This window comes from Zonotrichia leucophrys, chromosome 1A (genome assembly GCF_028769735.1).
Source record: "Zonotrichia leucophrys gambelii isolate GWCS_2022_RI chromosome 1A, RI_Zleu_2.0, whole genome shotgun sequence".
Taxonomy (NCBI): domain Eukaryota; kingdom Metazoa; phylum Chordata; class Aves; order Passeriformes; family Passerellidae; genus Zonotrichia; species Zonotrichia leucophrys.
Window position 1 is genome coordinate 915480 of NC_088170.1, and position 23054 is coordinate 938533.

Genomic DNA, 23054 nt, shown 5'->3' on the forward strand with positions numbered 1-23054 from the left:
TCTAACCTAAATGGAAAAGGTGAAAAGGATCCAGCCATGCACACACAGAATTTGGTCACAGAGGAGGGCAGGAACAAGCAGATAAACCACTGGGCTATAACTCCAGATTCCAAGCAGATTAAGCCAAGGCAATTCTAGGTTTTCAGCATTTCTCCAAGACTCTGGGGCCACCTCCCATTCCCAATCTCAGCTGCCTTTTCTCACTGCTTTTGGAAAGGGGCAACATTTCATCAGTTGGCTCTTTCTGGAGCTACTTGATTTTCACTGCTTGTGATTTTTAGGCAAGAAGATGTTCACCCACCCTACCTAATGATACCCAAACTCATGCAGATTATGTTAAACAATCTAGTCGTGGTTGCATTGAAATTTTTGTGTAAAGGGAGAAGCAAACCTGTAGTTTCTGTTTGTCAGAACAGGCAGAAAGGACATTTCACACATGTTTCTGGTGCCCTCAGCTTCTTCAGTTATCCTTTCCCGTTTCATCCCATTTTCATGGACATGTGGACAATGTGCATGATTTTAACCTGTGTTGTCTGGGAATATTCATCCACTGATTCTCAGTTACCTGAGCAACTGCTGGTACAAATGAAGGCACAAAAAACCCCTTTATCCTAAGCCTCTTCAGTGTCATTAAGTCATCCTAATTCCCTCTTAGGTGACAGTCCTTGCAGCTGGCATAACAGTAAGCAAACTCACATATGAACACTCCAATAAAACACCACATTATTGGTGGATTTGGACCTGCTCCCTCAACATTACTATTGTACTTCTTAGACCTGGTGGGTCTGACAATCACTCAGAGGTACCCACCCAGAAGCCATTCTTGAAAACAAACCTCAGTCTTGGATTTTTACAAAAATTAGCACAAAAAGCCCCAAAACCAGAGCCATCAATGCAAGTAAGGGATGCATATATCAAAGTTCAGGATGACACCGAAAATAAGTGATGTGCAGGAGCGGGGGCTTCCTCCCTCTCACACCCATGCTCAGAAGTGCATGCAAATCAGCAGAGCTTGTAGGTCACCAATTTAGCAACTGGTTTCATTTTGAGACCTTTTTGGAGGGGAAGTAATACAGCAAGAGCAATTCCTCCCAACCCACTTCCCATTGTCACCACACAAACAGACTTGAATTCTCAGGTTAACAAAAAACTCTATCTGCAACAGAAAATGGGATTATCATCAAAATGTGCCCCAGAAAAATGTATATTATTTACCAACTGGAAGTAAGGTCTGAGGCAAGAATACAACCTCAGAGAAATTCCCTTTCTTTGTTTCATAGAGCTGCTCTCCCCAGCCCACACTGGGTGTACAAGTTCCAGACCACAGAGATCTTAGAAGCTTCACCACATTTGTGTGGAGGAAGTTTCTGCAACTCTACTGATACTCAACCCATTCTCATTAAAATCATAGAGAGGGATAAGTCATAAAAATTCCTACTTTATTTGGAAAAAGGCAGAATAATTTCTTTTAACAGCTTTAAGACAAGCTATGCATTAAAAAATACCAATATTCCCACTCTTTCAATCTCTGGCTGCTTTTCTTTTTTATCAGGAAGACAAGTTCTGCCACATGGTTCAAATTCTTTTATACATTGATCTTCCTATTGTAATTTTTTTTTACTATGATGTTAAATTAAACTGCAGGAATAAACAAGGGTATCTCTCTCTCTAAGTACATTTGTACATGAACATGCTGTATTTGACAGCTGTCTTCTCCACCTTTTCCATGTCATTTTTACACTCTAACTGCAATGTCTTTGTAGTGGGATCCATGTCTTTCTATTCCTACCTGCACTTCCAGTTCCAATTTGATCAGAGTTTAGAGTAACACAATGTTTACATGCTAAGGAACTACAATAAGGAATCACTCACTGTCTCTATTGTGTGGGAAGGCACATCTACAAAAATCAAAAGTCGCATGTGAAAAAATGATTTATAAATAATATTTGAAAGTCGAATGTATGGTGATCAAAGGCAGTGGAAACAGAGGCTGAGCCTAAAGAATTATCTGCAGCTTGCCGTGCTTTAACTACCAGCTCCTGCAGACAGCTGAACTGCTGTGAAAAAGCCCAGAAACGGAGCTTTAATGGTAAACACATGAGCCAGCAGGGACAGGGAGACAGCCTGATGCATTCCATGGTTCGCTTGGAGCTCACATAACTTCACAGCAAAAAACCACATACCAATATATGGGGTTGAAAATTGCGAAAAACCAAGAAAGCCCTGGCAAATAAAATAACCAAAGCAACCCAAATATCCAAACCCAGAAGATTAATTCTGCCAAGCTAAATATATCCAACTTGTCACAGGTCAATTAGTGACACACACTGAAAACACAAACACTTTATTTTCTGACAAAAAAATTTGCAAGTAAATCTATATTTATAATAATGGTGAGTCTACTCATAAGTGTTAGGGACGAGACTGTTTCAGGTTAGAAAACGATTTATTCTCTTAAGAGCCACAAACTTATTTTGATCTGTAAGTTTGAGCCAGGCTTGCTCCGCGTCCCTGCAAACTCTCAGCCAGGGGAGTTTGGTGTTTGTCCCATGACATGTTGCTCCTCCAAAAAGCAGCAGCCCTAAAGGGCTGTGGGGATGGGTGAGGGAGGCATTTACTGTCCCACAGAGCTTATTATCCCAACATCAGACAAAGCATGACAGGTGGACCCAGCAGGGAATTTCAAACAGGGCAACACTTATCTTAGTGCTATTTACATCACTGGGACTCTGAATATTAAAATTTAAATGCATCCTCACAGATTTAGAGGAGGGGGAAGAAAATCCAAGACTCTGACTAGAGTGTGCCACAGAGGAAAGGCAGAGAAGCAGAAACAGATCAGTCCCTCCCTGTTTGGGTGAGCTAAGACAGCCACAGCACTGCACTCGCACAGTCACAATGTGGGTATCAATAGCTCTGCCTCCCTGAGAGCCCAGGAAAGGCAGCAGGACAATTTCTATAATTGACTGGATCAGCACCCATACCTGTTATTAAGATTACTTGACACAAGAGATTAAACAACTACCTGCAGCTGCTCAAAGCCCTCCAGTCCTGTGCCACTCGATTTATCTCTGGTGCATGAGTGCCTCAGGCTGTGTGCTCTGGAAATGGGACAGCTTCTCCAGGAATAGGGGTACAGAGTATTACACTGAAAGCTCTTCAAGCTCCTCCTCTGAAAAACACTTTGGTGCTTCAGCCTGGCTGTGGCTTTTGTTGCCATGAAAAGCCTTTTGTCCCCAGATGTGCCTCAAGTGAGCCCTGAGGAACTGCCTTTGCAAACTGCTGCTGTCCAGTGAGGAGTGCTTGGTTTTCCAATGTTGTTATTGTACTTTCAGCGTGGTTTTTATGTGAAAGCAAGTGCTGGATCTTGCTTATACTGTATTTCACCTTCACCCCATTTAAAGGCATGTAGAACAGGAAATGAGAGTAAAGTAATCAAACGAGGCTTCAAAGGAGATAAGGCAGTGAAGTTACAGATAGCACACGAGTCCCTTAGCAAAACATTTCTTGAAATAATGCAAACACCAGCCCAGCTGTGCACACAGCGCAGCTGCTACCCTCAAACCAGGCACCTTTGTCCAAGCAGCTCTTTACACCAGCTCCTTACTCCCCAGCCCTTCCTGCATTTCTCTCAATAAAATGCATTTCTCCTCCTGCCACAGGGAAGCCTTTCTGCCCCTGCTGCAGGTGAGGGACCAGCAAAGCAAAGCCTTTGGCACACAAAGACTGAAGGCTCAAGGAACTCAGCTGGACCGTGCCAGCCCTGGGCCAGGCTCATCCCCCAGAGCAGAGCCAGCCCTGCCAACCCACATCAGCACCTCCAGAAACACCTCCCTGGCAAGGAACAAACACACCTCTTACCTGCCAAGTCTCCCAGCTTCAGTTCTCAACTCCTCTTTGCTTCCTTCTGCTTCCAAGCGCTGATGGCAGCAAGGGGAAAGAAAAGGAAAAAAACATAATCAAAGGACAAGTCACAACTATCTCATTCAAAACCCTTCCCATATTTACTACAAGTGTCTTGAGCAAAAATCTCAGGAAAGTTTCCGGGGGTTTTTCTGCTGAGTTTTCTACAGAACTCAGATCAGGCTCATTGCAAAGCTCCCCCTAAAATGTGAGATGCTGAACCTCAGACCAACACCTGTGGCACGAGGAGGAAAGGGAGCTCTGATGAAAGGAAAACTAAGCTGAGGGAAGCAGTGGGTATTAAAGGCAAATTTGGGGATTAGGATTCCTGTACAGCAAGGTGCTTATTCACAAAACTGTAGGAATACATGTAACTTTAATTAATCAGACCACAGACTCACACAGAACCCTTCAGGAGCTGCAGCGGGGATAAAAGCAGGGAGGGAAAGTGGGAAACTGAGCCCCAGTCAGCTGAAATCCATAGCTGGACTGACAGCCACTTCAGGGGACTTTGGATCACACCCAAAGTGGCAGAAAAATAAAAGGTGCAGCAGGACCGGGGGAAATAAATGAGGGAGCAGATTAATAAGTCAAATAAATATTATTAATAGTACAACTTAAGAACAGCTGAGGAATTGCAAACGGGGAAGGACAGATTTTGCTTTCAGGCTCATAAATGGTGGCTTCCTCTCTCAATATCAGCAGAGCAGTTTTAGATTTACATCAGTGTAACTAAGAACAAAATCAAATTAAGGAGCACAGAGTAACTGGAGACAAACCAAGCCTTATTGAGCGTTCCAACACTGGGAGGCACTCAGATACTATAGTGCTGAAGGCCATGCTACCACATTGATTAAATGTTTGATCCATCAGTAGGAGATTTATCCAATATGGGAGAAAACAGAGCTCTCACTCTAGACTGCTAATCAGCTGTTATTTATATTTTCTGCATGCTATAAACATATACAAAGGAGATGCTTTATAGAATTTGCAGTGATAATAACTCACAGTTATTCCCACTCCTGAGATTAGTTCTAACAGATTTCACCAACATTTTAAAGGTGTTTTGTAAAATTATTTTGAAAGGAGTTTTCATAACAAAATCCCAGGACTTTCATTCCTGCTCTCATTTAGATCCTAAGGACTGCTATCAAACACTACAGAAACTAAGCCCAGAGCCATTTATAGTATTTTTTCCTGCATGCACTATTTTTCTCGGACAAACAAGGGAGAGTTTCTCCACGCCTCACTGCCAGGCTCGTCGGGAGTTTCATGCGACAGTGTGAAAGTAGCAGTTTCTTTTCAACAGTTTCATGCTCCCACAAACACAGACTAGTTTCTTTCAGACACCTACTTTCACTAATGCACTGCCATTCCTTATGTCATGTCACTCTCTGTTCTAAAACCACAAACCTTAATAAAAATTAGAGCTCCGACTCAAGTAAATCTTTCTTTTATTTACTTCTAGTTTCCCTCTAAAAGCACTGCAATGCTGATATTGTACCCAAGTCCTCACCACTGGGATTTCAAATTACTTGAAGATAATCCCTTTTATTACAAATAAGGAAATTACTCCATCCAGTCTGTCCCTCATTTCCATGCTGGCTCCACAAAATCCACCAATGTGTAACAATGCCAGTCACATTTTTGTGACATCTCTGTCCCCAGCATATACATGCATTTTTTCACTTTTTAGTGGATGGCCTACAGGCACAGAGAAGGGTACTGCTGGTAACCTGGGGAAACCTATTTAATCTCAAATTGTAGAGATTTATGTTTAAATAAGTGAAACAAGGTTCCATCTAGTTTCTGCTCCCACAGGTAAACTTTGATTAGTAATTACTAGTTCAGCCCTGAAACTCCAACTAATAATGAGACCATTTTAAAAAAAAAGACACGTTTAAAGTTTTTTCTTTTGAGAAATGTCTTAATATATTAAAAAAAAAATAAATTCAAGTGTCTTTAAGGAAGAATACTGATTTCTTTCCAGAGAAGATGATGTCCTTGGCTGGATTCTAGTCCAGTAGGATCTATCCAGAATTTTCAAAATGTTTAACTTTAACCAGAAGCAGGAGGGAGTTTTTCTACAAAGTGAGAAACTACACTTCCCATATGGAAGGGCAATTTGTCTTTAGGATATGAACATTTACAACAGGCTTGTGTTGAACAGAACAGGACACAAGAGACACTGTCCAGCTTGGAAAAGACTTGCATCCTCTTCCACGGTCTAATGACAACAAGTGCTATTATTATTATTATTATCATTATTAACCCTGCTCTTAAATACAGTTTCAGAAAGAAACAACATTTTCACAGCACTTCCCAGGCAGTTCTGATTCCCAGTGCTTGGTTTTAATGGTGCCAGCAAAGGTATGGTCCACAACAGCATGGAAAGGAATTTCAGAAGGTCCACCTTTATTTGAAAATGTGTGCTCAATGTCACTCAGAATCAGGCTTTAACCATATTACAGCAAATTTATAACTATATTACAGGAAATTTATAACTACATTACAGCAAATTTATTGGTGATTATAGATTAGTAAATAGGCCACCAGTGTGTGTAGGACCAAAAATTAGAGCTCAGTGTCTTGGGTGTAGCACCATTTGTACTTGAGATTTATCATCTGCTACATAGAGGAAATGGAGCAGAAAAACTTGTCTCTAAGTCACTATTTGCCTTTCTTCCATCTCCCAAAAATAAAACAACTTAAAGACATTGTGAAAGCTTCACAGTAAGACCCATGCAAAACTTTTGCCACAAAATGTAAAAATCCCTCATGCATCATTACAAATCTGAAAAACAAGGCAGTATCTGCAAACAACTTTCACACAATCATTCTGAGTGTTAAAACAGAAACTAAAGAAAAGCTCAGATATTGAGAAAGAACTATATAGGGTTTTAAGACTAAATTATTCAAAGTAGACTGTTTTCATATGTTGTGAAAAGGCAGGGATAAACTAATATTTTCAGAAACGGAAAACCATCTCAGTGAACAAGGACTCTGGCAAACAAGTAAAAAAAAGTAGTTTACACATCATTTTGCATAGTCCCAAATTTATGTTTAATAACAATAAGTCTTTATCTTCAGGTAAAAACAACTTGCCTCAGCAGTTGAAACACTCCATAATTCAACATTAATTCAGAGGTTCTGGAAATATTTCAGAATTAGACTACAATTTATTAGACATTAGAAAAGAAACAACACAAAGCAAGTGACCTATATTACCCATCCACAAATACACTTTTGCCTTCCTGGCTCTGTTTTTGTGGTCAGCATGAATGTGGTCAGCCATTACCCTCCCAAACAAGTCTGTGGCTCTCATTTTTATGGTTTTAAGTCCTTTACAGCAGCCTGCAAAGGGCAGGGACTGTGTCCATGCCTCCTGTCTGGGCAGTGCCAGCTGCAGCAGGACTCGAGAGCATCCCTCAGGTCTGCACCTCCTCCTTCAGCACTGGCAATGAGGATTTCAGCAGTGCAAGAACAAAGCTGGGCCCTTGGAATCACAGAAGCACTTGGGCTGGGAAGGACCCTGAAGGTTTAGGACTGGACTCAGGTCTAACCCTGCCAATCCACCACTAAACCCTGACCTTAAGGGCCATGGCTACACATCCTGGAAGAGCCTCAGGGGATGGTGACTCCAGCATTTCCCTGGGCACCCTGCTCCAGTGCTTGACAAAATTCAAACGTGCAAAAGCCTGGAAGAGCAGCTCAGGAGGCACAAACTGCCCTGCTCACCCAAAAATGACTGTAACAGGGCTGAATTTTAAACTGTTTCAAGACTTCTATGTGAAAAAAACTCTTTGTACAAAATACTGTCTGACTTCCCACTCTGATGTTGCAGGCATTTGTTTAGCCTCCTCCCTTCTGACAAGAAACCATCCTGAGGGTGTACAGCAAACAAGAGAGGGAGGAATTCAGGCCCCTCAAGAGACTCCTAAAATAACAGAAGGGTATTTACACCCTTTACTGCCCTCCCAGTACAGAGAAGGTACTTGCACAGAACATTTCTCAAATCAGATATGGCAGAAGCGCTAATATTCCATTTGCACTCTGGGTGAGCTTGGCTAATGAATTCAAAGGACAGCAGAAGCAAGCCACAGACAGCTAGATTTTTAATATCCTCATCTTTTCTAGTAATGCGGTAATTGTATTTAATGTTTCACTTTGTTGTGAATTTTATTGTTGAGACTAAAATCATCTGGGATCCCTTTGGGATATACAGAACTATATAAATGTAAGTTGTTATTATCAAATAACAATCAGTGGCCATTTAAATTATACAATAGCTACCTGATTATACTTAACCAAGTTAAACCTCTAATAAGAAATGATTACATATCATCTAAATTAAAGATATTTTTTGCCAGCTCAAAGAACCCAAAGTTTTTCACACTGGATATGCAAGTGTCCTGCAATACCTGAGTGTTGAGATCACTTCAATGGAGACTCCTGGCAGAGAGTTAAATACCTTGACAATTTTATTTTACTGAAGCAGCAAAACTAAGATTTATTTTGTTTCCCACAGTTATTTGAGAGAGCATTCACCTGCACCTCTAGCATTGATCCTGCAGTGTCCGTAACAGTTTTTTGGCTGTATCACCAGCTATATATGGGTTGTAAATCTGAGACATAATTTCAACCCAACCCAGGGATCTCTGAGCTCACACTCAAGCAGCAAAGTCAGTATTTGTCCTGTCAGCTGAGCACAGCGTGGAACACACAAAAAAGCAGCAAACCTTGCCTCTCTGAGCTCAGAGGTTCTGACCTGCCCCTGTGATCCAGCCCCAGGGACCCAGCATCCCAAATATCCACCTTGGGCATGAAGCAGGCCATGCAGCCATCGGAGATGTTTGGGGATGCTGCAGGCTCTGAAAGTGCTGCTGCCAGGCATGTCTCAAAATCCCCAAATTCTGCAATCAGCAACAAGGCACAGTGACATTTTAGCCAAAAATTCTTTTAGGAGATTATTTGCTTGGCTTGGAGCTGTTAGAAATCACATCCTCAGGCTTCCAACCCACTGGGGAAGAAGTTGGAAGCCCGAAATGACTCCAGGATTTAAGGTTAAGAGAAGAACCTTATTTTTGTTCTTTTTTAGTAACAAATACCACAAGACCAGGGCCTTGAGGTGTGAGTGGAAATTTGTCTTTCCTGGCTGACTTTGGGGGTCTCCTCTGTGGAATGGGGACAACGGCATTAACCTTGGTGTTGAAGAAGAGCACTGCAGATGGGGCTGTGTTACATTTCAATGGTAACAGCTTGTCCGGTTTATCTCGGCTGTTTGAGGGGCCTGGAAAGGCCCGGGGTGGCCTTGGGGCAGCCGCGTATCGAAGGACGAGAAGAGGCTTCAGTTCTTCTTTCGGTTTTTATGTTTATTAATTGTTTATCTAAAAGATGTTCTTTCAGCCACCAGAGATCTGCTCAGCAGCCAGCCATGAGCACACTGTGCTGCCCTCCCGGGCAGCCACGTATCTTTATACCCATTGTTACGTGTACAATATTTATCATTTTTCCCCAATACCATCTATTCTTATAACTCGGTGCACTCTCAGTAATAACCAATCCAAAGGTGCCACCGTGGCCAAAGAAGGTGGTCTCGGTGGCTCAGCATCTCAAGACTGAGATCTTGAGATCCAACAACAGCTCATCTTGGGGACCTCCTAGCAGTAAAAAAAAAAAAATCAATTCCAAAGTTTCCAAAGTCAATGGCCTGGTGAGAAGGGATGGCTAACCCAACTCCAACTCATTTGGGTTAAGAGCACAGCCCAGGATCCCTCCAGCACAGATGGACAGGCTACCTTAAGGGCTGTAAAAACCCAATGGGGGCTGAAACACACCAGCTCTAAAGAGGCAGGCTCAGGTGACAGTGTTCAAAATCCAGCAATCTTAGAACAGTGATTAACATTAGTTAGGATGAGCCTGGAGCTGTAACCTTGATTACAGTCAGTTCCAGATTCTTCTGACCTATTTAAAAAACCAACAACTAAATCTAAGGTTTGGCATATATTTCTCTCCTTTTCCTGCTTCCTCCCCAAAATATTTTTTTACAAGTGAGAAGTTGGTGAGTTGATTTTTTAGTAAATTTTTCACTTAAAGTGCTAATTTCAAAACAACCCCATACATTTCTCCAATGAGAATATAAATATTTTGCTCTGAAGTAGATACTTTTTTAAGCGATCCATTTTCATGTAAAAATTGTTCATTTTAATTAAAAATGAAAATAACTGAAGCAAGGAAAGACTGCACATGCCTGAGATCGGGTGTTAATTCTTTAAGGCCTGGGCTAAGATGACAGTGGCTGAAGATTCCCTCTCCCCAGCAATGCAAACAACAGTGACATGGCACAGACCCTTCCCAACCAGCTCGTGGCCTCAGTGGCATTGTGCCAGCTTGTACCAGCTGAGAATCTGGGACAGGAGCCCCAGCTGAACCAGGCATGAGCCACACACACACACAAAGCTACAGACAGCGCTCACAGCACGGCCTGTAATCCAAAAGGACAGCAACACCAAGAGATGAGAAGAAGAGATGATTATTAAAATGGAGTATAAGCATCTGTTGCAAAGGGATAAACCTGAGGAAAAGCAAAAAAAAAAAGGCAAGGCATGATTTCTTGAGTTTAGGCTCCCAGCTAATAACTCGCCTTTTCTTGGAGTCAGGATGGAAGTAGAAATTTAATAAATTAATAAAACCCCAGTAGTGGGGTCTTATTATATTAGAAATCAATTCTATTATATTTATTTATACATTATATTAATTTTATTATATTTATTTATATATTATGATAATTATATTCTATTTATTTATAAATTAGTTATATTTCTATTATATTATAAATTAATAAAACCCCAGTAGTGTAAGAGCACAGTAATGAAAATTTTATTTTAAAATTTTATTTTAAATTTATATTTTATTTTAAATAAATTTTAGCTAACTTTGATTTTAAGCTGTTCCCCCACTGGTGCCTCCTGCTAGCAAGGGGAGCAGGGCAGGGTGGCACTGATGAAGTGAAGGGAGACGACCCATCCTAATTGACCAGCATCGAACTCCAATTTATTGATTCAGTCACTTTTTATAACTGTGTTAATTAAGTTCATACATATTGCAAAACCTGAGCTCATCATAGGTTACAGATTTAAACATTAATCCCTGCTTTTGTTTTCAATACCTGTGGTTTGTTATTGAAACCAAGATTTGTGTTCTCACCCTGATATGAAAGGTTCTCAAAACTCACTTTTACTTTCCCATACTTTATCCAAGGACAAGGTATTTACTTGTTATTGAAGACAGGCTTGAGAACTCTTGCTGTTTACAGAAACATGCCTGGGAAATAGGCTTGGGAACTGCTGCTTACAGCTGCCTTTTACTTTTCCATCAGCTGTATATTTTCATGGCCTTTTTTCCTTCAAGCCATGTCCGAGCAAAATTCTCCAACACGGCACGAGCCCCGTATTGGGGTTCCTCTGGTTCCTCTGGCTGCCACAAGGAACTGCCGTGGAGCTGCAGCAGCAGCACAACCACACTGGGGGCAGGCAGGGTGGGCACTGGCAGCACTTGCAGGATCCCATAATGAGGGGCAAGGCTGCTTCGCCGGAGCCGCTTCACTCAATTAGCGCGCAAGGCTTTTAATGCTGCTCTGCACAACCACAGCAATTTTCATTACTTAGAGCTAAGTCTCCATTTAGAATGAGTCAGAAGCTGAAACATAGGGTTTTTTCCCCCTCTTTCTTTTAACATAATTTATCTCCAGAGTATTTGAATGGCAATAAGCTGACTGAAGGCTGGACACACTAACCTCTGTTTGCGGCCAAGGGATGTTGAAATATTCCTCTTAACTAAGTTCAAAGAGTATCTATTCTAGCAAATGAAACTGATAAAAAGGCAGCAAGTAATCAATATTGTGCCAGAAGTAAGGGCCAAATTTTGCTCTTTTTCACTGTAATCTAAGTGAATCTTTGAGAAGGGATTTTGGTAGAACAGCCAGAATTTCATGACAATACACAAAGAGCAGTAGCATTCTTGGCTTGCATCTCCCTGTGCTAGGTTTACAATTCCTAATGTGATTGATTCTGTTAGCCAAAGACCAAAACTGGATTATCTCCTGAGTAGGAGGTGATTTTTTTTTTCATTTAGCAGAGATTTTAGTTGATGTTCAGCAAGTGCAATTTAATCCCAAGAAACTCACAAAAACCTGAGCAAACTCTGCTAATATTAACAATGTTTCTGAGTTATTTTTGCTACCTTGGGTCCAGACCTGAGTTTCCACTGTTAAAAGGAGAATTGTACAAAAAACTGTGGATTAAGGAAAATTTTGCTGGGCAAAAGAATGTTCTGCCAGCAGTTTAGAAGTAGATCCTGTGAACAAGATGCTCCTTACCATTGTACTCCAGGGATTCAAGTATTCACTGAGATCAGGGCCTGAACTTAAATTAAATAAGATTTAGAGCAAGGACCTGTGTGTGCACCACACTCATATCTGCCCTAACCAGGGGTACATCAGGATCTCCTTATCAAGCTTTTCAGCCCAAGTTCTGGATAAGCCCTTACACATTCCCTGGCACTAGGAGAGGAGCCCAGAGAGCTGCTCCACAGGGAATAGCCTGCTCACACTCCTACAGAATTATTCTGTTTCTCCTCCCATGACCATCTATGTATGTATAGATGTGCTAAGAATGGCATGCAAGGTGAACAAAAATTCCATCCAAGACCCTGCTTTAGTTTAAGGACATAAGTACCTGTGAGCACCCCTTATCACTAGACCAATGAGTCTTCCTGGAAATCTCAAGAAATCAGAATACTTTGTTTCATGTGCATTGAAATGAATCATTTTGATGCTCAGAATTTTATTTTCATCTTTATTTTGGCTGAAACTACTTATCAGATTTGACCCAAATTCCTGAAAAACTTCCGCTGCTTAGAAACTGCATTTTTGGACACATAAATTTGTTTCTGTGGGAAAAATCTTTACCAAATATGCAACATTTCAGTTCTTCATCAGGATTTCTTATGAGTGGGTGGAGGGGACTGGGGGTGCATGCTGCAGCTGGGAGAAAGGGATTCCTTACCAAAGAACCAAGAGGGATTATTTATCATCACCCACACTTCTCCATAGATCTGACCCAGTGCAAACTGTATTTTTCCACTGGCCTCCAAAGCACCCAGCACCCAAACCAACAAACCAAATGTCTGCTGCATTAAGGACGCAGAGTGGATGCAGGCTTTGCCTAAAGCACAGAACCAGGAACATTTTCAGCTGCTTCATTTCCCAGCTCCAGTACAGCTATGTATGTATAATTTATTTAAGATTTGACTCGGCAGGGTAGCTGCATGCAATCAGCATATTGTTTTTGTGAAGGTTCCCCCCTATTGCCCCTTAGACAGATTTTAACTGTCAGTATATTGGCCTTTTGAATTTTTGTTTTCATAATACCATAAGCTATTTGAACATACATTATTATATACTAATCACTGCTTGTCCAATTTTTTTTTTTTTTTTTGAGTCTTACAGGCAACAGTGGAGAACAAGAAATGCAATTTAGTTGGAACTTCAAAGCGGTGTTTCACTATCATCCAAACTGGAGGTCTTTTATGCCTCTCTCACTATTTGGTTTTAAAAGTGAAAGGAAACCAGTTGCTTAAATTTGTTCTTTCAAATTTGCACCCACTTCCCACTCTCAAAGGAGGGGCTTTATGATAATAGATAGGCTGATCTCAAGATCAATCACAGATAGAGATATATTTACTGTCCTCACATAGTCATAGTATTGCTTACACACATGAATTAAAGATTGCCTAAATCCTGCCTTTGAACACTTCCAAACTTTAAAAAGATAGAGATCTGTATTTGAATTTCATATCCATCTCATATCTCTGTAGTGGGATGAACAAAACCACTCAATTCAATCACACCTGAACCCTACAAAAACTGGATCTTTCAAGATTTCCTATCATCTTGTGGACTTGTGTACATAACAAAACAGCCCCCAAAAGCTAATACAGAACAGCTCCACTCCACACTCATCCTTATTTCTTTTCAGGAGTGCCTCTGTACAGCTGAGCTTTGCTTTTGAAGAGGATTAAGGTACACTCCATGTGGCATTTTTAGTGGGGAAGTAAAGTGCCACAACAGGAACCAGTGCAGGAAAATATTCAATTGCATAGCCAGGCTTGTCCATTAATGGCCTAATACAGGGCAAGCCTGAATAATGTCCTCAGTTACAGTGAGATGCTGGATTTCAGTGAAAAATTCAGTGGTTCACAGGTGCAAAAGGTTCTATTCCTGTAGATGTTAGGTTACGTTATAAATTTAAATACCCAAATTGGCCAGATTCTCTATTTTTAAACTTAAATCCCTGTGCTATACATGCAGTGGGAACAGCATCTTAGTCAGGAAAAGTATAATGGACTTCCACTTTATGCAATGGCTCCCCAACCATTACTGGCACCCTGGTTCCCCCTTCAACCCTTCCTCCCTTCTTTTTGACCAAACAGTCCAGTCTGGACACGAGACAGCTCTTGTAAAAATCCACTTAGCTTTGTGAAAAGAAAAAGAAAAGAAAACCTTCCAAAGTAAATTTTTAAAAGGAAATCAACAAAGCCTTAGAGATTTTACTAAGAAACTCTCAATAAAGCAAAACAATTTTAAACTTTGATACAACAGGAAAAGTTCATAATTTTGAACAGAGTGGAACAATTGGTAGTAGAGCAGAGAATGAGAAACTGAAAAGGTTAAGGTTTTCCTGGACAAAAATCATAACTCAAACACACACTCAGGGGGACAGTTATACATATGCTTTTGAACAAAAACTCTAACCTGGCATGATTAATTTTGGCCTTAGCTTTGTCAAAATATTGAAGTCCATATGGCACAAAGCAAATAATTTTACATTTTTTATTTTAAACCCCTGTGTTTTTCTCATCTATTCCCTTCCCTTCCACCACACACACTGGCAGCCGCTACCAATTCGCCAAATGCCAAATCAACCCTGCAAGCTGGCTGGCACGAGAGCTCTACAATGCTGGCACGGGCTTCCCTGTGCAGGGGGATTCTCTCTGAAACCCTGTGGCACATCCAAGCATCCCTGCCTAGCAGCTGAGCACCCTGTCTGTCCCGCTCACAGCAGCAACAGGGTGCCCTGGCTGTGAGCGTGCTGCCCATTGCATCAGCCCAAATCAAATCAAATCAAACAGCTTCCCTTCGCCCCAGTGCACCCATTCCCCTCCCACAGAACCAGGGCTCTGCACTATCTCTGTGTCCAGCAATGGACAGGGATTGCACCCATTCCCCTCCCAAAGATTCAGTGCTCAGCAGTATCTCTGTACCCAGTAATGGACAGGGATTGCACCCATTCCCATCCCAAAGATTCAGTGCCCTGCAGTATCCCTGTGCCCAGCAATGGAGAGGGATTGCACCCATTCCCCTCCTAAACATTCAGTTCTCTGCAGTATCTCTGTACCCAGCAATGCAGAGGGATTGCCCTCCCCCAATTTCACTCTCTCCTTCCAGAATTGAGCAGGGGTTGCACCCATTCCCATCCCAAATTTTCAGTGTTCTGCAGGATCTCTGTGTCCATCCAGCATTGGAGGAGGGTTGCTGATACAAAAACACAGGATGCAAATCACTGCAATGTGAGTAAGAGCAAGGAGAAAAAGACATCACTCAGGCAGGCTGAGCAAACTCCTGCAAGTGCAGCTCCCTCCACAGAACACTGGGCCTTACAAGGAACAAAAGATGTCACTCCTTTACCTCTTATCCATGGAATCTTCACTGGGCTGGAGAAAAATCAGGAACACTGAAGGCTTTGCTGACCCTGTCGGGATCCAAACTAGTATTTGAGGCTCAAATACTAAATAATTCACTTTGATAATCCTGTCTGTGTTTTCCTGTAGGGACCACAGAGGAGGCACAACCAGCACCGAAAAAGACTTCAACCATTTACAGCTCTTAATTGTCCTCCAGCCCTTTTGTACCGCCCTGCACCTGTGTGCCCTGCATGGCTGTTACTGTCAATGCTGCTCACCTGTGGGCACAGCTGGGGCCAATTGGAGATGATTGGGCACAGCCCCACCCCAATCAACACTGACTCTGGGCCTACAACATTTTTCCTATGTTTTTTTTCTATATATTAGAGCATATTTCTTTAATATATGGCATTATATACAAATATACATATTAACATATTTTAGTTAAGTTTCTGTAGAATATAAGAGAGTAGATTCTTTAAATAAGCAATTAATACTGTTTTTATACAAAGACCAAGACTGGGAAGGGGACATTCTAGAATGCTCTACTCAACCAAAGGTGCACATTCATTCTACATCATTTTTTACATGTGTACACTAAGTTCATGGCCAGACATGGATCCCACCTCCCAGTGTGATCAGTGACCTCTGCAGCTACAAGAACTGTGCTCAGGATCTTCCACACAGCCCTCATGACAAGACCAAAATAACACTTCTTTTTCCCTCATAGCAGACAACAGTGGATGTGTGAGAGGCTGTTTTGAGGGAGGTCTGGCCAAGCCCCATTTCTGGAGCTGCAGCACACAGGCTGGAGGAAACTCTGAGGAAAAGCTGTGCAGCCACAGTTGCTCAGAGCCCTTACCTCAGCCCAACATCTTTCACCTGAGGATAAACAACCCCACCTGCTGCTGTTCCCCTGAGATGTGCTGAGGAATCAGGGGACTGGGTGAGGGTACCAGCAGTGACCCATTACTGAGGACACAGCCTGCCAAAGGTGGCATCACCTGGAGATCCCAAAGTGCTGGACTCTCCCTCCTGGGGTGATTCTGCACCCTTAGGGTGACCTCTCTGCAGCCCTTCTGGAAGGTGACCAAGGAGCACGTAAGGAGCTGGTTGTGATTTGATCACCACAGTGTCATGGTCAGTTGCGATCACTCCATCACAACCAAGCTGGGAACTCCTCTGCAAAGTGGAAGGGTGAAACTTTGCTCTCTTGTCCCTGCACAACCATGAGACATTGTCTGTGCCTTCCCACATTACCAAGTTTCTGTTGGAGCAGCAACTGCAGCTAACAAATGTAACTTTACCAACAGTAAAACAAGCTAATAGCTGTGCGTGCCGGGGGGCTAATGCGGTGAGCCATTTAACGCCGCACTAAATAGCCTGGCTTGGTTCTCCCTGCCAAGTGCTGAACTGAGAATTGCAACTGCAGGAGCAGCCCCTGATTCGTTACTTAAAGGGGGTCACTGCTCATAGGGTGGGGAAGAGGAAGGAAGGGGGAATATCAGACAACTCTAAACGTTCAAAGCCGACAGAAGGTTGCACTCCTGAGAGAGGCAGTATTTAGTTGAAAGCCTGACAAAGCTCTGCAGCTGGGAGGCCTGTGGTGGTTTTACTCCACACTAAAAAACTTGCCATAAGATACTTGTAACCTGTATAATAGGCTTGGTGGAAATGGGGAAGCTGGGAATGAAAGGAAGGTGAAAACATCTTGCTAATAACGCTGCGGTTTCGTTTCAACTGGCCCTCAAAACCATACACCATGCAGGCTGCCAGCACAGCAGAGCAGCAGCAACACAAATAAGCTGCTTTCCCACCTACTCTTCCTGAAAAAAAAACCCAACAAAACTCCCCGACAGATCTGATTGCAAGGGACATCACTTAAAAACTTAAAATGATACAACAAAACAAGCCCAAATTTACAGGGCACCTCTGCAGAGGGAGAGCTTTATTCCTGCATGTTAGAACCCTAAAACAACCGTTTTCTCTAATTTCTGCCATCACTCAGATTGGCCTTGAATTACCTCCTGATAGGCCTCCCATGTGCTTGCAGATGAGAGAGTGTAATGGGGATCTGTTAATTAACTAGAAGCAAAGTTGCACGGTGGGGATCAAACACTGGATGCGTCCTAAAACTCCCACAGAGAAGATGAAATGCAGCGCAAACTTTAAAGACTTCCCGTCATTAGCCAAGACCTTGGCTGCTCCTGGCCCAGACCCCTCCTGTTCCAGAGAACAATGAGGACAATGATGGCAGGAATGAAATAGTGCAGCAAGGAACAAAGGAATTAGCTATTTACCCACAGAGAGAGAAAGGAACAGAGGGGCAGGGGGGAAGGGGGAAGGGAACTCGCTTTTTTCCTAGGGTTTCTGTCTACTTTTAATTAATTTAGGGCTGCCAGGGACTTGCACGCAGAGCACGCCCAGGAGCATTGTGTTGGAGCTCAGTGTTAATGCACAGAGCATCCACTGCTCGCTGCCAGGCCGCAAGGAGAAGGAGCTGGGGCACAGGGGCAGTGGGGAAGGAGGAGAGGAGCTCTTCCCTCTTCAAAGCTGCTTGAAAGAGCCAGGCAGAGACAAGCAAAAGGTTGTGCTGCTCTCTGGGTTTTCTGAACCTGCTGTTGTTCTCCAAAGGAGCTGCAGGTAGGGCGGATCGCTGTGGGCAGGACTCGCCCTGGGCACTGGGATGGAAAGGGAGGGCTCCAGGACAGGGGACGGCAAGGGCCATGGAGCCAAAGGGACGGGTTTGATGGGCTTCCCCCAGTGCCCCAGACCAAGGGAGATGGGGCTGGAGGCTCACAGCCCAGCAGGGCTCTGAGCACACAGCCAGCCTCACTGCCCTGGCCTTCCACAGGGCACCACAGGGGCGGCCAGCCCAGGCAGCAGCCCCACAGATAAATGCTGTCCCAGCTCCAAGAACTGAAATTCCAGCTGTGCTAGGCTGTGCCTGTCCCTCAGACAATGGGGACATGGCACCAGGCTGAGACCTTGCCATGGAGACACCTGGCTGCAAGACTGGGTACCCTAAAACACCCCAGCTGGCATTGTAGGCCTATGTTTGAGTGGCTCATCTGAGCAACAAATGATAATTTCCTTCATCTTACCTTGCACCAAAAAAACCCAAAAAACCCCAACCCCCCCCAAAAACCCAAAACAAAACAAAAGAAAACCAAACAAAAAAAATCGAACAAACAAAAAAAAAAGCCACCAAAACAAACAAAAAAAACCACAAAACCCCAAACTAACCATGAAACAAAATAAATTAAAAAAAACCAAACAAAAATCCAAACAACAAACCAAAACCACACACATAAAGCCCCCCACAAAAAAAAAAAAACACCAAAACCCCCCCAAACCAACCATGAAACAAAACAAATTCCAAAAAACAAACAAAAATCCAAACAAACAAACGCCAAAACATACAAATAAAACAAAAAACCCCAAACAAACCAAAAACCCTCCTTTGTCAGATGGCTGTTTTCAAGAAGCCTGAACCCCAGGATGCAAAGCAGCACTGCATTTCCACTGAAAGCCTGGAGAGCAAGGCTTAGAGAAGTCACACTGCACAAGGAAATCCTGCATTAACAATCTACAGCTTCCCCCCCAAAACCGTCAGAGCTCAGAGAGAGGAGCAATGGGTGCATCATGAGAAGCTGAAGGGAGCAGCCTAATCCTCCTAGCAGGGTCTTTGTGAATGTTCCTCTTGGGCGTTTCTGTCTCTTGAAGAAGGAGCAGGAGAAGCAAAGGCTCCACTGAAAAATAAAAGTCTGCCTCTGATCAGGTTTATTCTTGGCCCAAGCAGCAGCCCTAGGCAGCAGTGGTTTCAGTCTGTGCTCTGCACATGACTGCTTTGATAAGGAATGAGATCAGGAAGGGGAGCCCCAGGTGAGGATGAAGCATTTAGACTATTTTCTGGTTGCTTAGGAGAATATTGGTGGAGGTGTCAGTCTTGTTCAGAGGTAAGAGCAAATCACGCTACTACATTTTGAAAATAAGAGGCAGAACCATTTGGTTTCCAGACAACCTGCTCAGAAGAATCAGTGTGTGCCTCACAGCTCAGCAAAAGAGACAACACCTTCTAGGCTTGCAGTTAACCAAAACAGCAGCTAAAAATCCCATTGCACATCAGGCATGTTTGGCCATGTAGGAGAAAAACACAGAAATCCTCCCTGGCATTGGTCCCCTCACAGGGAATGAGGGCAGGGGACAGTGAGGAAAAGTCCTTTGATACCACAACAAGTCTCTCAGCACTGTCCTACCCCAGCTGACTCCACAGGTGGGAAAGAAAAGGTGAAGGGAAGGTTGGAAAATTCCATATCTGGTCTGAAGCATGATAAAATATAGCCAGCTATGTTTTCAAAGGGGGAAGTGATGAAAACTTTTTCAGAAAGCATCTAATTCCTGTGTCAGAGAGTGATGCTTTCACATCACCAGCAGCATTTATGCATTGCTTACATATCACTCAGCCCTAACTAAACTGAACTACTCAAATATCAAACTCAAATATCTTGGAGAACATCTCACTGCTCCTCCACTCTTCCAGCAGCTCCTGCTTCTTCCCCCAAAACCTGTTTCCCTTTACTTGGAAGACATTGCCATCATTATTTCTCTGTGTGATTTTGTTTTTCTCTACCAAAGAGATCCAGAAAAACAGCTGGATATAAAAAGAGGGAATAAAGGGGACTGACTTTATGGAATTTGTTCAGATCTCAAGCAGAGCACTCAAGATTGTCACTCCAAAGGGAAAACTGCTCCAACATAGCACAAATACATGAGATCAATCCTTACCAAAAAGTCTAAAGCAAAAAGTAACAGAGTCCAGGTTGCAAATTCTTTGCTTTTATGCACCTCTGACAGGAAAATGACTGTGTTAGAATAAGTTAAAAATTTGTTTTATTAATTAATTTGGCTTCTAACACAGAGAGAATCATCCCATCACAAAATCTGCCAAAGGTTCAGTTATTATTAGCCTCTAAGATGCAAGCTAATTGCTTTCTGTGTTTTTCACCAAAACCAGCTGGGATCCTGAGGTTCACCAAAAGGATACTGCACATGCTCAGAAATTTGCCTGTCCTGAAGATTTCTAATCACAAATTTGACAGTATTCTTCCCCAGTGTAAAATCTGAGGCTTCCATCTTACAGAGACTTCTCAAGCCTGTGGCTCTGCATGTCAATATTCTTGCTGAAGGTAGAGAGACAATTCATGTGCATAAACCAACATGTAAACTTGCCAAGCCTGTGCAAAATCACAGTGAATACTATAGACTTTGCCACAACTGCCTGAAATGAAATCCCTTTTCCAAGAAACATATCTGACAGAATTTTTGTGGAGAAATAGCTGGGTCTCTTCTTTAAAAAAATTATCAAAACAGATCTCCAAATGTGAGTACTGCACAATCTCTCTAGTTTTATCTGTCTCCTCCCCCCTTGCAGCCAGTTAGGATGAAGGTATCCAGGAAAGCCAGGAGGGTTGATTTCTACACTCCAGCAACTCTCTGCTGCCACTGCTATTTCTTGAGAGAACAGCACTTGACACACAGCTCTTTGAAGCAGGCTCTCTGTGCTCCAGTTTATTCTGGGAGCAAGAGCAGGGAGAACATCCTTGACGCCTGTTCAGGGATGGAGTTCAGCAAGCTGGTTCTGCTCAGGGCATGGCCAAAGAGACACCAGAGCAGGCTCAAGTGAGAGGCACAGCTCTGGCTGGCACTGTATTGTCTTTTACATCAAGGAGGACAAATGTGAATGGTTTAATCCTGATTGATTAATTTTACTCCACTAGTCTGTCTCTCAGAAAGAATTGGTGAGAAAGAGATGAAATTAGCTGCACAGGTAGGCAGTACTGCAGCTCAGAAAAGAGCAATGATCCACCCAGCTCTTCCAGACAAAAAAACAGCACTCCCATTTTTAAGGGTATGATCCTCAGCCTGCTAACATCCTCCACTGAGCTGAGGACTTGGCCTCATTTGTCAGCACATATCCTGCACAGCCAGGCCTCACATTTGCTCAAGCAACGTATTCTGCACACCTTCACATGAACATACTCTGATAATGAACATATTCTTCATTTTTCGGTAAGTGGAAGCAATCCCACTTCATAAAATCAGCAGTACAGAGGTCTCTTCCATCTCTGAAATAACAAATCACTACAATGCCAGTCTTATCAGTGCTACTCCCCATTTCTGTTATCTGTTCCAGCAACAGTAGCTCACCAAACCTTTTGCTGGCTGGTTTGGAAGACAGTCCCTTCTTCTCCTTTGTGTCATTGAGGCAAAGCAATGCTGTACAGGTACCAGCAACAGGACATGGTGCTTCATTTTCCCATGGCACAGGCAGTGATGGCCCTGAGATTTCAGCTAAGGTTTTCTTCAGAATCATGGAAGGACTTCAGGTTCAAAGGGACCTCAAAGGTCATCTCATTCTAACCCCCTGCCATGGGCAGGGGCACCTTTCACTGTCCCAGGCTGTTCAGAGCCCCAAGCAGGCCCTGAATACTCCCAGCTTGATGTGACCCCTATCAACCTCTTATATTTCAAAGGGCTGGATGGCAAACTTGCAGGAACTGTCCCTCTTGTAACTAAATAATGTACATTTCATTAGAGGTGAGCAAACATAATTCTCAAATGGGAAAGGGCCAGATTCCAGGCTGACATGCAATTTCACCTTCTTTTCTCTCCCCCAAAATCTTTTGTCAATTTTTCATTGCCACAAAAAATTTTTGTTTTGACAAACACACAATCTTCTTTAAAACAAAAATATGTGTTTTTTGACTACTTGACAGCACTGCTTATAAAACATTGCCATACATTTGCTGCAGCTACATGTGGGCCCAGGACTAAATATAGAGTTTATTTTTCAGAGTTGTCAGTGCCCACCACCTCACCCTCTCCTAAATGCGGAGGTGAGCGCACACTGCAGCACGGTGAGCCAGCTCACCCATGGTGTATGTGCACTTCATCATGGGCAGTATTTATAGAGCACTGCATGTCTCCAGTGACTTGCTTAATCTTCTCTGAGCCTCATTTTTATAGGGCTGCTGAGAAAAAAACCAACCAACCCAAACAAAACAAAAAAGCTACAAAAAACCAAACCAAAACCACGGCTTACAAGCACGGGGAGAGACTATTAAAGGCAGAGGTCTCTCATATAAGCACAACATATGATTGGATAATATTGTCTGGATTAGCAGCTTTATAACCTAGCCAAGCCCCAGGGCTACAATTATCTGGTTGCATTAAACTGAAATCACCTGTAAACCTCACAGTGAATGAACCCTTGGAAGTGTCTAAGCTGCTGGTTCACACTTGCAGGAGAAAACAAAATTCACCAGTGGTGAGGAGATGAACAAACACCACAGTGCGAAATTTTCAACTAATGCTTCTAATTTTGCTTCAAAAGGAAGGTCCTTCCA

General features: G+C 42.8%; 1 protein-coding gene across 3 annotated transcripts in view; it reads right to left on the reverse strand.

Annotated features, from left to right (window-relative positions):
- SOX5 (SRY-box transcription factor 5) overlaps positions 1-23054 on the reverse strand; it is a 592640-nt gene that overhangs the window by 414368 nt on the left and 155218 nt on the right. For all 3 annotated transcript variants that reach the window (XM_064734430.1, XM_064734449.1, XM_064734440.1), the window contains one exon: positions 3862-3920. The gene's annotated coding sequence lies outside the window, so the exon portion shown is untranslated. The remainder of the gene's footprint in view (positions 1-3861; positions 3921-23054) is intronic.